This window comes from Nipponia nippon, unplaced genomic scaffold, assembly GCF_047370975.1.
Source record: "Nipponia nippon isolate SJK-2023a ecotype South Korea unplaced genomic scaffold, ASM4737097v1 scaffold_11, whole genome shotgun sequence".
NCBI classification, from domain to species: Eukaryota; Metazoa; Chordata; class Aves; order Pelecaniformes; family Threskiornithidae; genus Nipponia; species Nipponia nippon.
Window position 1 is genome coordinate 32,142,077 of NW_028262302.1, and position 13,081 is coordinate 32,155,157.

Below are 13,081 nucleotides of genomic sequence, written 5' to 3' on the forward strand. Positions count from 1 at the left end.
TGTTGCATTGTACAAAAAATGGCAGAGGCCGTTCCCGCTGGTTCCTAGGCATTACGTCTGCTGTTAACCAGGCTGCAGCAGGCAGGCAGTGGAAGCCTCCTCGGCTGCCACCCGAGGCTGCAACAAGCGCCGGTGCCTTCTGGAGCTGCTGAGCATCCAGTGACCGCTCTCGCCAGCCAGGGAGGCATGGGGTGAGCGGTGCGTAAACCTGGCCCAGGCAAGCAGGTTTTGGAGAGGCTCCTTCCTCATCATTACTTCTAATTTTATTTAAGGTGAACTGGCATTGCGTTTCGGTCCGGGGTATGCTGGCGAGTGGTAAAGCACCAGCACAGAGTGGTTAGCTGCTCCTCGGGTGCCTCCCAGCAGCCCCGCTCTGCCCATCCCTGCCAGCCAGCGCTGCTGGTGAACGGGTCCTGGCACCCAAAACCACCGCAGGGAGAGGGGCGGCTGGTGCCGGGTTTGTCCTCAGGTGGACTCTGTTCATCCATTGAAACCAAAGGAAGTAAAGAGATACTTAATAGCTGAAGTGTATCCTTTTTTACATTTTTTAATCTATTAAAAAGAAAACAGTTCAACTTAAATTCATTATTACAGTAATTGCACTGTCTGTTTGTTTGATCCTTTAACAGATTTGCTTTTTGAGAAATAAAATAAAGCACTGATATACTTTGGATTTTTCGGAAATCTCCTGCATGATTGTATGAAGATTCCTACCAATTGGTACCTGGCTTTCAAAAAAGTGGTTTATATCTGTCAGTACTTTTTAACCTGTAGATATAAGCTGGAGGACTAACACAAATTAGTGCTGGATGTCCAGTAGTGATATAGCACATGCAACGATTTTGCATTGCATGAGCACGTTATTGTCCGGGAAATACCCTGAGGCACAACGGAGAAGAGTTTGCTGGGCCGTCTAAGAGCCTTTCCCCCCTCAGCCCCAAACCTCGTGGGCAGGACTCTGCCCGCCTTCTGAGCCACGGGCTCAGGGCATGGGGGCAGCGTCCGGCCCAAGCACCGCGTCGGTCTTCTGAGAGCTCCACGCTCCACGCGATGGCTTTGCTCGCCCCCACGGCTCTCTGGCCGTGTCCAGCCCCGCAGCCAACAGGCTGCTTCGTGGCTGGGACCCGAGCTCGGCGAAGCACGGCTTGTTTAATTCGGCGTGCAGAGATACAGGAGTGGGAGGAAACATGGCAGATGGAGACCCTGCACATGAAATGGGAAGAAAGAGATTTATTGCAGGGCTGTAAAGCAAAAATAGAGACTAAACCCAGTCATAATTTAAAAAAAAACAGCCTACCCCAAAAAAATCTGTTACCTGCAAAAGGCTGTTTCCTTCTGCCAGGTTTCATGGTCACCTCCAGGTCATGGACAAGTGTTCCCAGGGCAGGCAGGGACCCAAGCAGTAGGGGAACTGCCACGGGCCCGCTGCAGCCGGAGGGCAGCGCCGATGTGTGCACGTGGGAGCTGGGGCGGAGGTTAAATGGGTTAAATGAAAAGGAGGGGGCTCCCGACACCCTGAGCAACCCCATTTTTCCAGCTGTAAACAGACATACAGCTGCTTGTGTTTTTGAGGGGACAGACTTCGCCTTCAGTCCATGAAGCCCTTTTCTTGGCGTAGGAGTGCTTTTTACTTTCCCGTCTCAGCTAACTGCAGGAGGCAGGAGCCAAAGCAGACCAGTGGCCCCAGGAAAGGACTCAGTGCTGCAGCGCAGTGCTGCTCTCTGATGAGCTGGTTTGGGGGAAAAACAGCTCTAAATTTCTTCCTCAGGAGGAGATTAATCCTGCTGGATCCAAGGGCAGCGACTACCCACCGCTGAATGCGGACTGCCGACCACCCATCGCTAAATGGAGGCTTCCGACCAGTGCGCTGCAAGGCGCCCGCCGGGCCCCCTCTCGGTGTTAGACCTCACGCTCTGCCAGCAGCAGGATTGCCTCCCCCGGCACAAGGGAGCCTGCCGATTCTCTCAAGCCAAGACAGGCACAAAAGGGTAGGGAGGATGACGGAGAAATGGCAGAACACCACTCGAGATGCCTTTGACCCGAGTTGGCAACTGCTCAAGCCCACATACCATCCGTTGAGTGGGCTCCTGCTGCGTTTTAGCAGGCAGCTGTGTTGGGGGCCGCGCGGGTGGGATGGGCTTCCCCGGGCAGGTAGCACAGGCGCCTTGTCCTGCCTCACCAGGGCTCAGCACCCCGCCCTGCCTGTGGAACGGAGCGGAGCAGCTGAGCTAAGGATGCGCTCCGTTGCCTGTCTCCTCCTCCTCCTGGCGGTATTTGGGTGTGCCCTTCATAGTGTAGTAACGTGCCCCCTTAGCACTTACACACTCTTCATTTTGGGCTTTGGTCTTTTAAAATTCTTTCTTATTCACGTTTCTTTCTTACGCAATTTATTCCTTCTTTGTTGAGGTGACTTCTCAGTAGAAAATAGCAAAATCAACATCACCAGCCTGCTCGAATTCCCTTAGCGTGCTTGCTGCTCTGGAAGAGCCGTGTGGAGAGCTCGTTTCCATAATAGACTGAAAGATTGTTTGCTCTTCTACCAGTCGCTGATTTGTTTTCCTTAAGCCAAATCTCACACGGAAAAAAGTATCCAATAATTCAAGCCATTTGCACTGTCTTCCTTCTGCATGTCCCATCTCCTCTCTTATATCCAAGCAACAAGCTGAGGGCTCATGTTCAACTGACTGGGATGGGAGAATGAAGAACTACAAGAGACCTCACTTATGCACACAAGAAAAAAATAAAAAAAAATTCTTTCATTTCCAGTCTTTAATTTACAGTCTTTGCAGTCACAGTTTAAAGCCTACGGAAGCTCACCACTGCCATAACCACACTGAAGTGAAAAAGCTACGCCAAAAATGAGTCAATTGTTACTGAAAAATTTTACTCCTGAACGCAGGCACGGTCTAATTTTGTCTGATGTTTTGCTCCCCAGACAAGGAATGCAATATTCTATTGGAACGGGAGGAGAAAGCAGATTTAATAATTATTAGGCATAAGCATCCCAAACAAGCATAACTGGAAAAATAATATGGTAACTAATATTTTGGGGAAGTTGCTAATTGGAAAAAAAAATACAGAGACACACAGGCAAAAGAAGTCTAGTAATAACTTCAAAAGAGAGTGAGCCGGAGCCTGGCATGGATCCCCACAGCTTCTGAGCTTGTTCAATTAAAATCAGCACTGAATGGGTTTTCTTTCACTTCCATTACTCAAGCTGCATTCTTCAAAGGGATAGCAAATGAGTGATATGCATATGAAAGAACCATGGAGTATGAAATTACAAAATGATACAGGGTTTGGATATTTGCACTTTGAGATATTAAATCTTCTGAAGGAAAATATTTGAGCAAATTCTGAATAAAGAACCCTACAGAGGAGGAAGGAAGAGCTGCGAGATAAATCTAATAAGGAAGAGACTAAGCAATTTCCAGGCGCTATTGAATTATTCGGTTTAACCATGACACAGTATTTCCAGTCTGGGATTTACTCTTCTGTCCGGTCAGGGCAGCGAGCACATTGTAATGGCCTTTCAGACCCATCTTTCTATACCCAGGGGGTGTGGGGCAATCTATGGGGAGCACCTGTGTCCTTCCCATGCAGTTTCTCCTGACAGCACAGTGCCACGCAGGCAGGGGAGTCCCCAGCTGGCCTCTTGGGGCTCCGAGGGGCTCAGTCCCCTTCACCCAGACTAGTCCTTCATGGGAATTCACTTATTCACCACTCAAGTCATGAGGTTTCATAATTTATAACCTGTAACTCTTAACTCATGCACCTATGAGCAAAACAGTTCCCTAGCCAAGGGTGAGAGGGCTCGTCCATCCTCCGTCACGGTGCAGGCATCCCCTGCATCACACCGGCAGGCACGAAAGCCTCAGCAGTCCTGCTGCTGTTGGGTCCATTTCAAAAGCTTTTTGGGTAAGCTTATGTTTTATACCTTCCAACTTGGAGGTTTGGTCTATACCATTTCCAAGAGTTAGCAAATTCTGACGAAACTGCCCGACGCTCGCGATGCAAAGGTGCTGGCTGCAGGGGACAGCCGGCTGCAGGGGACAGTGGCTGCACCATGGCCCTTTTTGGTGGCTCTTTCGGGCCACCCGTCCTGCCTGCCTGCTGCTCTCACGTTGACCCAGTGGTGCTGCTCCCAGCTCACATCAGGCCTCGCTTGGCATGAGCGGCGTTAGCCAAATCTGAGGAGGCATCGCAGGAACAGTGACAAGGTGCCAGGCATTCCCATCCTTTCTTTTTTCCAAGGGGGCGCGAGGGGAGGACTAGGGCTACCTGCTGCGTAGCTGTGCCCATTCTTGATCTCAGTCTGCCAGCCTGCTTTATTTTTAATATTATGTACAGGTTAAAAGGCATTAGAAGTCACCTGATTGGCACTAAATCGTCTCATATTTTCAGGAATATACTGCATGGGAAACACTTAGACAGTTGCCTTAGAAAGCTCCTAGGCCTGACGGTCTCTCTAATCAGGCAAGACTTCCATGCTGTGTTTAAAAACCTCAGAATGCCACGACTTGATGGTAATTAGTGATAATTGTTTCACACACGGGCACTGTATTTGACTAATAACTCCCTTTACAAGAGTTAGGGAGATCAGGGACACCTGGGTCAAGAACCGTCACTGTTAATTACTCTTTTACTCCTCTGTTGCTAAGGCAGGCTTCTCCGCAGCTTCTGCTGGTGCTGACCTTCCAAGGAGCGGAGGATCGGTCCTGCGAGGTCCCGAGCAGCTCAGCACTGTGCTCAGGCAGCACCAGGCCAGGCAGAAGCAGGTTCAAGTGCTGCATCCCAGGTCCCTTCAAAGGTGCCAAACACAGATTTTTATTTCTGAAGGAAAAGAGGCAGGTATACAATCCCCAGTCTGACCTGCCAGAGAGCGCAGGCCTAGAGCCACGCGCTCATGGGGTTTGCTGCTGTTTGAAGTTCTTCTGGAGAGGAACCCAGGCTGGGTTAAAGAAAAACAACTTCAATAGGCAAACTCGAACGGCCCCTTGGGTAAGTTGCTGCAGTGACTTACTATCCTTATTGTTAGAAAGTGCACCTTACTTCTACTTTTAAGTTTCCTACTGTAGCTTCCAGACATGTATTTTTTTTTCTTTTTTTTAATGTCTAGCCCCTAAAGAGAAATGTTTCTCAGGCACTGGGTAACGTTTGCCAGTGTGCTGTGAATGTCCATGGGATAACAGGGAGGGGTCAGGAGATGTTAAGAACTGTGCTGCCATCTCCAGCCAAAAGCCCCTCTCTTCCCGCCCGCGCGCCGCGGTGCCCTGCGAGGTCACGCATCTGCCAGCTCTTGAAACTCACGCGGGGAAGCTGGAGAATGAAGGCGGTGCTGATACTGCCACACAGGCCTGGGCAAATGGGGCTGCAAAAAAGGGGCTGATCGTCTGAAAAGGATGAGAAACTCTGCAAACCAGAGGAAATCAGTTATCAGATGGTTTTCCCCTTGCGTCAGTACTGCCCGACTGCACGGGGGTCGCACTGTCGTCCCCTCTGGGAAACGGGTTTCCTTTGTACGGTGAGACCCCGCTCTGGGGCACTTCAGCCCCTCTGAAAGGCACAGTGTCCCCTGCCCGGAGGGCCACCCCGGCCCTCGCAAGGGGTGACAAGGCCTCGGTCGCTGTGGCCTCTTGGAAGGGGCTCCTTGGGAACGGCTGCCCAAGCGCAGGGAGAAGCCAGGGGTTTCCAGGCTTTTCCCCACCGCGATGAATGGACCTCGCAAGGCACGGCAAGCACCCAGCCCCGCAGCCAGCTGCCTCCCCATGCTGGCCTGGCCCCCGGCCCTGGCTGCTGCTCAGGAAGGTGAGGGCTCCTGGGGCACCTGATGCGCCAGCACAGAGCCCAGAAGCCAGACACACCGCGGGCACCCCCTCCCGCCGGCACACGACCGTGGAGCCAGGCAGCCCCTGCACCCTGCGGGGGTCAGCCCCTTCCCCCCTGCTCGGGGTCTGGTCCCGGCAACTGGGTGCCCCCACACCGGCCTGAGCCCGGCTCCTGGCGAGGTCTGGAGCCACCGGCACGTTCCCTGCTCCCGAGCATCGCCCTCCTCCGCTCACACCCCTGTTCTCCTGCCTACCCAGCAAAGCACCTGTCTGACCCAGCTCTGCTCTCCAGAGGAGGTGTGTGAATATCAAACAGTTAATCAGACGCTCTGACTTCCAAAAAAAAACCCTCCACCCCTGTTATTTTACAGACTCAGAAGGCAAGACTGCAAAGATGCAGTGTCCTTATGAAGTCAGTGAGCAATACGATTACGCAATGTGAATATGCATTCAGTGTGCACAGGAATGTGAAATTATACAGGAAATGGGAACTATACCTCCAGAAAATGTCCTTTACACGGCAATGACCAAGCACTTCAGATACCTGCGTGGAACAGCAGTTGTCCCTATGCACCGAGCGAAAGGCAGTTCTGGAAACGCTCCCCTCTGCGTTAGAGATAATATGCTTCAGAAATGCCTTTCCCATTACTGAGAGACTGCCCTGCCGTAGCGGAGTCTCCCCATCTCAGCCTCTCCACTCACAGAGATCCGTATGAGGTTCTGCAGCTCAGTGTGAATTCTGCATTGCCAATGGCAGACATCTTAATGAAAAGCATCTTCCCGTCAGCAGCAGCTCCAGCCTGCTCTCAGCAGTCCTCCTGATTAGCCCGCGCAGGAGCTGTCACTTGGCGCTGACCTGAAAATCTGCTTACCTGATTTCTGGGTAGGAGGGAGCTCAGGGCTGCTGGTGGCTGCAACGCGAACACTCAGCACAAAAATCTCTGCTCAGCTTAATGCCTTGCTACCCTTTTGCAGCCCCGGGCAGATCGGCCATCGAGGTGCTGGGAGCAGGCGGAGGTTTGCCCGCATTTCAGACCGCTGGCGGGGGGCGGCAGCGGAGCGCGGGCACGTCCTGGGGGCATTCTGGTTGCTTCTGCTTTGAGAAGATGCATCCTTGGATTTCCCCTAGATTTCTCTTCTAAGTAAAGCCCCAAAGGTGCTCACTGTGCTCAGGTTTACAGGTACCACAGACAGATGGCACAGGAGCATCTGAGGCAGGCTCTCCTTTGCCTCTTGTAGCACTTTTCTGTATATACCCACCAAGAGACCCCGCTGGAGCTCACCCGTTTGATCACTCAGCAGTAAAATCTGCAGGTGCTTTTTTCCGTGTCGGTGTTACAAGTTCCCGTTCACGCTGCAGCGGGATGCGGAGGTGCCACCGAGAGCCCACGTCCCCACGGCTCAGCGCTGGGTGGGCACGGCGGCGAAGCGTGTCGCCAAGTTTAACTCCCTGTCTGTCAGACAAGGCTGGCAGGGAGCAGAAAAGTACCAAGACTGGAAGCTGCATTTACTGTAAGGCTCACATCTGCTCACACTATTATTCCCTAGTGGAAACAGAGACCATTTTTCCGTGTTAGGACCTTTGTCTCTATTGAGAGTTACTCCCTGCTGCTGTCCTCTCCAAGGACTGCTCACGCACTTCAGTTCTTCGCCACAGCTTCTCTCGTGGGCAGAGCTCTCTCCGTGGTCCCCTCCCAGGAGCTCCCCACCAGCCCTTCCCAGGCCAGCCATCCCTCCAGCGCAGCCAGCCCCTCTCCTGCCCAGTGGTTATCAGCTGTGTCTCCATCCTGCCGAGTTTAAATCAACATTTTTCCTCCTAAAGCCCGCGCACGTTGGGTCCATACGTTACTAGGTCCGTGATAATCCTGCCCGGGGAGTCAGTCATTAAGAAAATGTTACTCACTGGGGAACTCTGCTGCAATTTGCCTATCTCTGAAACCTGGCTTGTTTGAAGCCTGAATTACCCACATCCACTCGTCTTCAGCTGCTATTTCTTCTCAGTTTCTCTTGTAACTTTGCACACTGCTAAGGACTAACCTAAAGATTCCTGTTTTCCCATCTGACTTCAGCCCCCCCCTTTGTTAAAATACAGGAGCAAGTGCAGCTGTTTTCCCCACCCGATGATACCATTCCCCGTTTGACAGTCTCAACAGTACCCTGGGATGAAGACCTGGTTTCTGTGCATAGGAAACTTAGTGGTCTGAGCTCCTCCTCATCCTCATCCATTTCCACACCTTCTGTCTCCATAAATTTGTTTGTTTTCGCCATCACCTGTCTGCATCGGTGTTCAACACCACAGCCTTACCAAAACCATAACCATGAAGTGAATTAGCCACTTGGTTTGCGTGCCTTGCCCAGATTTCCTTTGGTCTTCTCCCCAGCCATAACAGAGCGGAGCCACCTTCCTCTCCTCTATGCTGCTGATTGACCTTCAGCATGGTATTCTACATGCTTTGCAAAGACTTCTTTTTACTTTTCTTCTGGAAATCTTTGCTTTCTCCAAGATTTTCACTGTCTCCAAGATGTAGTTCCCTTTGGTGGATAATCTTTTTTTTCCCCCACCCTTTGCAAGTTTTCTCACTCCTTATGTTCTCTATAAAACTGTTCATCCATTTGGGGCAACTTCACTCAAATTCTCCCTTTTGTGGAGGAACGTAAATAAAGCAGTGCTCAGCTAGATTTGAGAAAGGCATTTTTTGATATTCAGGTGGGATTTTTATCTTTCCAATGGAAAGACCTCATATATGATAAAGAAATAGGTACTATTGTCTCCATTTAGCTTTCTCTCTCATCGCTCCCCTCTCCAATTTCAAACTATGTAGCAAAAGGAACTGCTGCCAGAAAAGCTTTTTACCTTCTGGAAAACTACAGATACTCACGGATAAGATGTTCTCAATCCGTAGAACCAAAAATCTGCTCCATGCATGACCACCAAGTCTCTTCATTTCTGAGACAAGCTTGCTGAACCACTGGCTCAGTCCAGGGTGGGATTGTATCGCTGGTCACATCCGAGAGAGCTGCATTTCAAGGAGAGCCCCGACTCTGAAACAACAACAATGAATTAATTCTCTTTCCCAAAAAAACAGAAGAAGAAAAAAAGAAATAATCTTTTACCTTGCTCATCTGACTGGAAAAGCATTTCTAGAGATTTTATTAACTCTGTCTCTTTTTAGATTAGTTTCTAAAGCAAATTTATCATGGCAATTCTGTAAACCTAAGTACATTTCCAGTAGAAAGACAGAAGAGAGTTTTGTCAATCCCGTTTTTATCTCCAAACATGAGAAACACCAAAATGTGCAAAAGAGCTCACACATGAAATACCAAGTCTCATTTCTGCAGTATTTCCATATTTAACATAGGTTTAATGAAAAATGTGTAAAACTACCCTGCTGGCCAAATACGGCTTTGCTGCTTCCTTCGTGTGCGTTGAGGCAGGCATCTCCGGAGACCATATGCTCATGGCAAGGCAGCGACAGCTCCCAGCCCAGACCCCAGCTGGGCTGAGGGCTCAGCACGCCCCGAGCCCCGTCCTGCGAACCCTCGCCAGCAGGGAGGAGCCGCTGCCGGCTCGGGCAGAGGAGCCGCCTGGGCCAGGGGCTGTGCTTGGGGCCAGGGGGACCCCGGCACCCGCTGCAGGGCCCCCAGGGGCAGCAGGGATGCAGGCTGTGCCCGCAGGCTGTGCCCGCAGGCTGTGTCCCCGCTGCTGCGAGCCAGGCACAGGAGTCTTGTGGCAGTGACAATATCAGTGCGCTGTAAATAGCCGTAATCAGCTTGTGCCGTGGCACGGGGCACGTCCAGCTGCCAGCCCAGCACCAGGGCACATGCGGGCAGGCAGCCTTGACGTGTCTGGCTGTCACGGTTTCACCTTGGTGGGCAGCTCAGCCCACCCAGCCCCTTGCTCACTCACCCCCAGTGGGATGGCAGAGAGAATCGGGAGGGTAAAAGTGAGAAAAATGGTGGGTTGGGTTTAATAGGTAAAGCAAAAGCTGCGTGCACAAGCAAAGCAAAATCAGGAATTCATCCACTGCTCCCCATGGCAGGCAGCTGTGCAGCCATGCCCAGGACAGCAGGGCTCCATCACGTAATGGTGACTTGGGAAGACAAATGCCATCACTCCAAACATCCCCTCTTCCTCCCCCTTCCCCAGCTTTTATTGCTGAGCACAACGTCCTATGGTCTGGGACATCCCTTGGGTCAGTTGGGGTCAGCTGTCCCAGCTGTGCCCCCTCCCAGCTCCTCGTGCACCCCCAGCCTGCTCGCTGGCGGGGCAGGGTGAGGAGCAGGACAGCCCTTGATGCTGTGCAAGCGCTGCTCAGCAGTGACTGAAACCTCCCCGTGTTATCAACGCTGTTTTCAGCACAGATCCCAAACATAGCACCATGCAAGCTACTATGAAGAAAATCAACCCTATCCCAGCCAAAACCAGTACAATGGCTAATTCACGTACAGCTACTCCATAATCTTCAACACTGCTTCCGTGTGATTAGTAAAAAACATAGGCCAGTCTTGGATTAATTTTGAGGTTAAATTCCCACTAAGGCCAGAAAATGGTACCAACAAATGCCTCCTGGCGTCTCCTTCAGCCCTTTGCTACAGAAGAAATACAGCACACCCAGAAGTGGAAGCAGGATGAGGAAGAGGTGGGTGAGCAAGATTTCCCCTTTCAGTGGCAATCAGCTGGTGGATCCACTTAGCCTTGGCTTGTAACTTCATCTGCAAACACTCTGTGAGGACGCTAAGCCACTCGCTTTACCAGCCCTGGACTTATTTCAAGCCTGCTTTCTGTCAAAAGCCAGTAATTAGATGCATTCTTTAAATTGTTAAAGTGTTTGTATAGTAAGCAGTTACCAAATTCTACCTCACAGTTCTACAATTAGCAGTTCTGCATTGTTAATAATGAATTTAAGACTTTTGTAACAACTCTCAAGGGCTTCCATTCCTCCTGGAAGGATCATGGTGGCATTATAAAAATGAGTCTCTACACTGGCCAGCCGGTTACTAACTTTGTCTAGGTCTGAAAAGGGTTGGCATTTCAATAGTAAAGCCAAACTCAATGACCAGCATCTTTTCATTAGCAGGGAAATAGCAGTTCAGACCTGTAACTGTGATGGTGAAGGCTCACAGGAAAGGTGAGATGAGGCAGTAGTACTGAGAGAGATACCCAGCAAGACGTGGGGAGCCCTTACGCCAGGGGAGGGATGCCTGTTTGGGAAGACTCCCATGGCAAACAAACAATCTTTGTGTTTTTTTCTCTTCCTCCCTTCCAGGTAGCCCCAAATGAAAAGGACGCCACTTCCCACATCCTTCTAGCATCTGTTCCCAGACAGACTCCACTGCTACTTACTAAGCGCAGTGCCCAGCCTGGCACCGCGTGTCGCATTAAGAGGGCTGTACGGGACACAGAGATGCTGAGGATACGCACGGTCATTTTGTGTTTTTTTCCAGGCAAGTTCTGCAAAATCTTTGAGGATGGAACCATGTCTGAGAGAATCCTGTGGAAACAAATAAGGCGACATTCCTGAAGCAAATGGTGCTCAAAACACTATTACAGCCTGGCCTTATATTTTTCTTAAGCAACAGCTTGGAACAACTAGATTTCCTATTAGCTCTGCACGGTAGATTTTGTGGTCATTTTGCAATTTATTCAAATAACCCACCAGCATTATTACAGTTCTTTGATGGTGAGAAGGTTGACATTGAATAAAACTTAAATTAAGGTTTTTTTCCCATTCCACTTTCCCAAAACCCAGCACTAACAAATAAAATAAATCCAGCCACGAGGTTGTACTTCTTCTCTCTTCTCTCCTTTTGGTTTCTCCCTTCATTGTATCACCCACCACATGTTAATTTCTTCCCTAAAAAATCCTGTTGCCACTGCTCGGTACTAAGTTTGGGAATACAGGAGACATCGTTACATTCATTAGCGCCCAAATGAGTGTAACAAAAGGATCAAACTCAAAAGCTGGATGGACTGTGAGTTGCAAAAGCAAAGCAAAGCATTGTTGCTCATTTGTCCGTTCCAGACAGGCTGCCACGGCAAGGAGAGGACAGCGGCCACTGTGAGTCTGTGTGGCCAGTCACCGGCCATGAGCTCTGCACTGAGCTTGCCAGGCCTCAGCACCGAGGCGTCACACCTGCCTGAACTCGCCGTCCCCTGCCTGCAGCTCCCCTTTACCTGGCAGAGCCGTGACACTAAGTGTGCCTCTGACAATTTTAACTGCTGCTTTTTCTGCAGCAATTCAATCTGGACTCATAATCGTTAGATTTCAACTGCACTCACAGTAATGTCTTGGCTTTACTTATACAAAAGGTGTCCCCAGGAGAAAGACTTCTAGCGTAATGCCCGACTGGCCTTCAGCGTCTTGTGTGACCCCTGGAGCCCCTTAAAAAGAGGAATCTGGCGCCAGTGAGGCAAGCAGTAGGCTATGAGCTACGATGAGTCATTTGGCAATACCATACCTGAATCCCACAGAACTCTTGGGTGCAACTCACTTAATCCTGGTGGTTCATTAATATTAATATTAATCAGTTTAACTAACAACTTTGTTCCTAAGGCAATGAGCTACTTGGACTAATCTTATTCCCATTCCAAGGGACGGTCTGTCTGTTTCAGTAATCGTAGATACTGTCTCGGTTCAGGTTGTGCCTTTACACAGGCCTGGCTCCGAGTGCCAGCACACAGAGCTATTACCCTTCTTGTAATACTAACGGAGGACAGGTTGCCAGTAATTTCTGGCTGATGATTTGTCTATCTATACTGTCCTCATGACAGCTCTAAGAAAGTGCTCTGACAATGAGAGCCAACGGCTGGTCATTCCCATATGACAGGCTGGGACCATGCACGTGGTACGTTGCAGCGGTCCATGTCGGGAGAGGAAATATCTCCTTTTGGTTTTGTTCAGGGCAGTCATGCAGTAAAACTGACATTAGTCCTGTCTTTGGGTCAGTTCCTCACTTCCATCCCACAAGGGGTAGATATGTTGAAAATGGAAGAGCGATGGCACTCCATGAGGCAAAAGTAACATCACCAAGATTAGCAAGAGAGAAAGCAAGCAGTTGTTCCTACCCCGAGCCAGGGAGGAGATCTCGTGGGAAGTGAGTGGTGATGGAAGTGGCGACCCAGCATGCAGGGGGGTTTATTCGGGGGTGGGGGGTGGCAGAATCATCTTGCAAAAGCTCTGGTCAGGCCATTATGTTTGATGAAAAAACACTCCTGGGGCAGGGGGGGAACCTTCTTGTGAAAAGTGGGGGGA

General features: G+C 50.4%; 1 long non-coding RNA gene across 4 annotated transcripts; it reads right to left on the bottom strand.

Annotated features, from left to right (window-relative positions):
* Window positions 1-618: 618 nt before the first annotated feature.
* On the bottom strand, window positions 619-9,541 carry LOC148056956 (uncharacterized). Of its 4 annotated transcripts, none has more exons than XR_015702150.1 (4): window positions 9,214-9,541; window positions 8,708-8,870; window positions 1,316-2,720; window positions 619-1,203 (listed from the first exon to the last, which is right to left on the bottom strand). It is a non-coding gene; the product is annotated as an uncharacterized LOC148056956 (long non-coding RNA). The 4 variants fall into 4 exon arrangements; XR_015702149.1 differs by having other exon boundaries at window positions 1,316-2,952; XR_015702152.1 differs by having other exon boundaries at window positions 1,316-4,802.
* Between the last annotated feature and the right edge of the window lie 3,540 nt (window positions 9,542-13,081).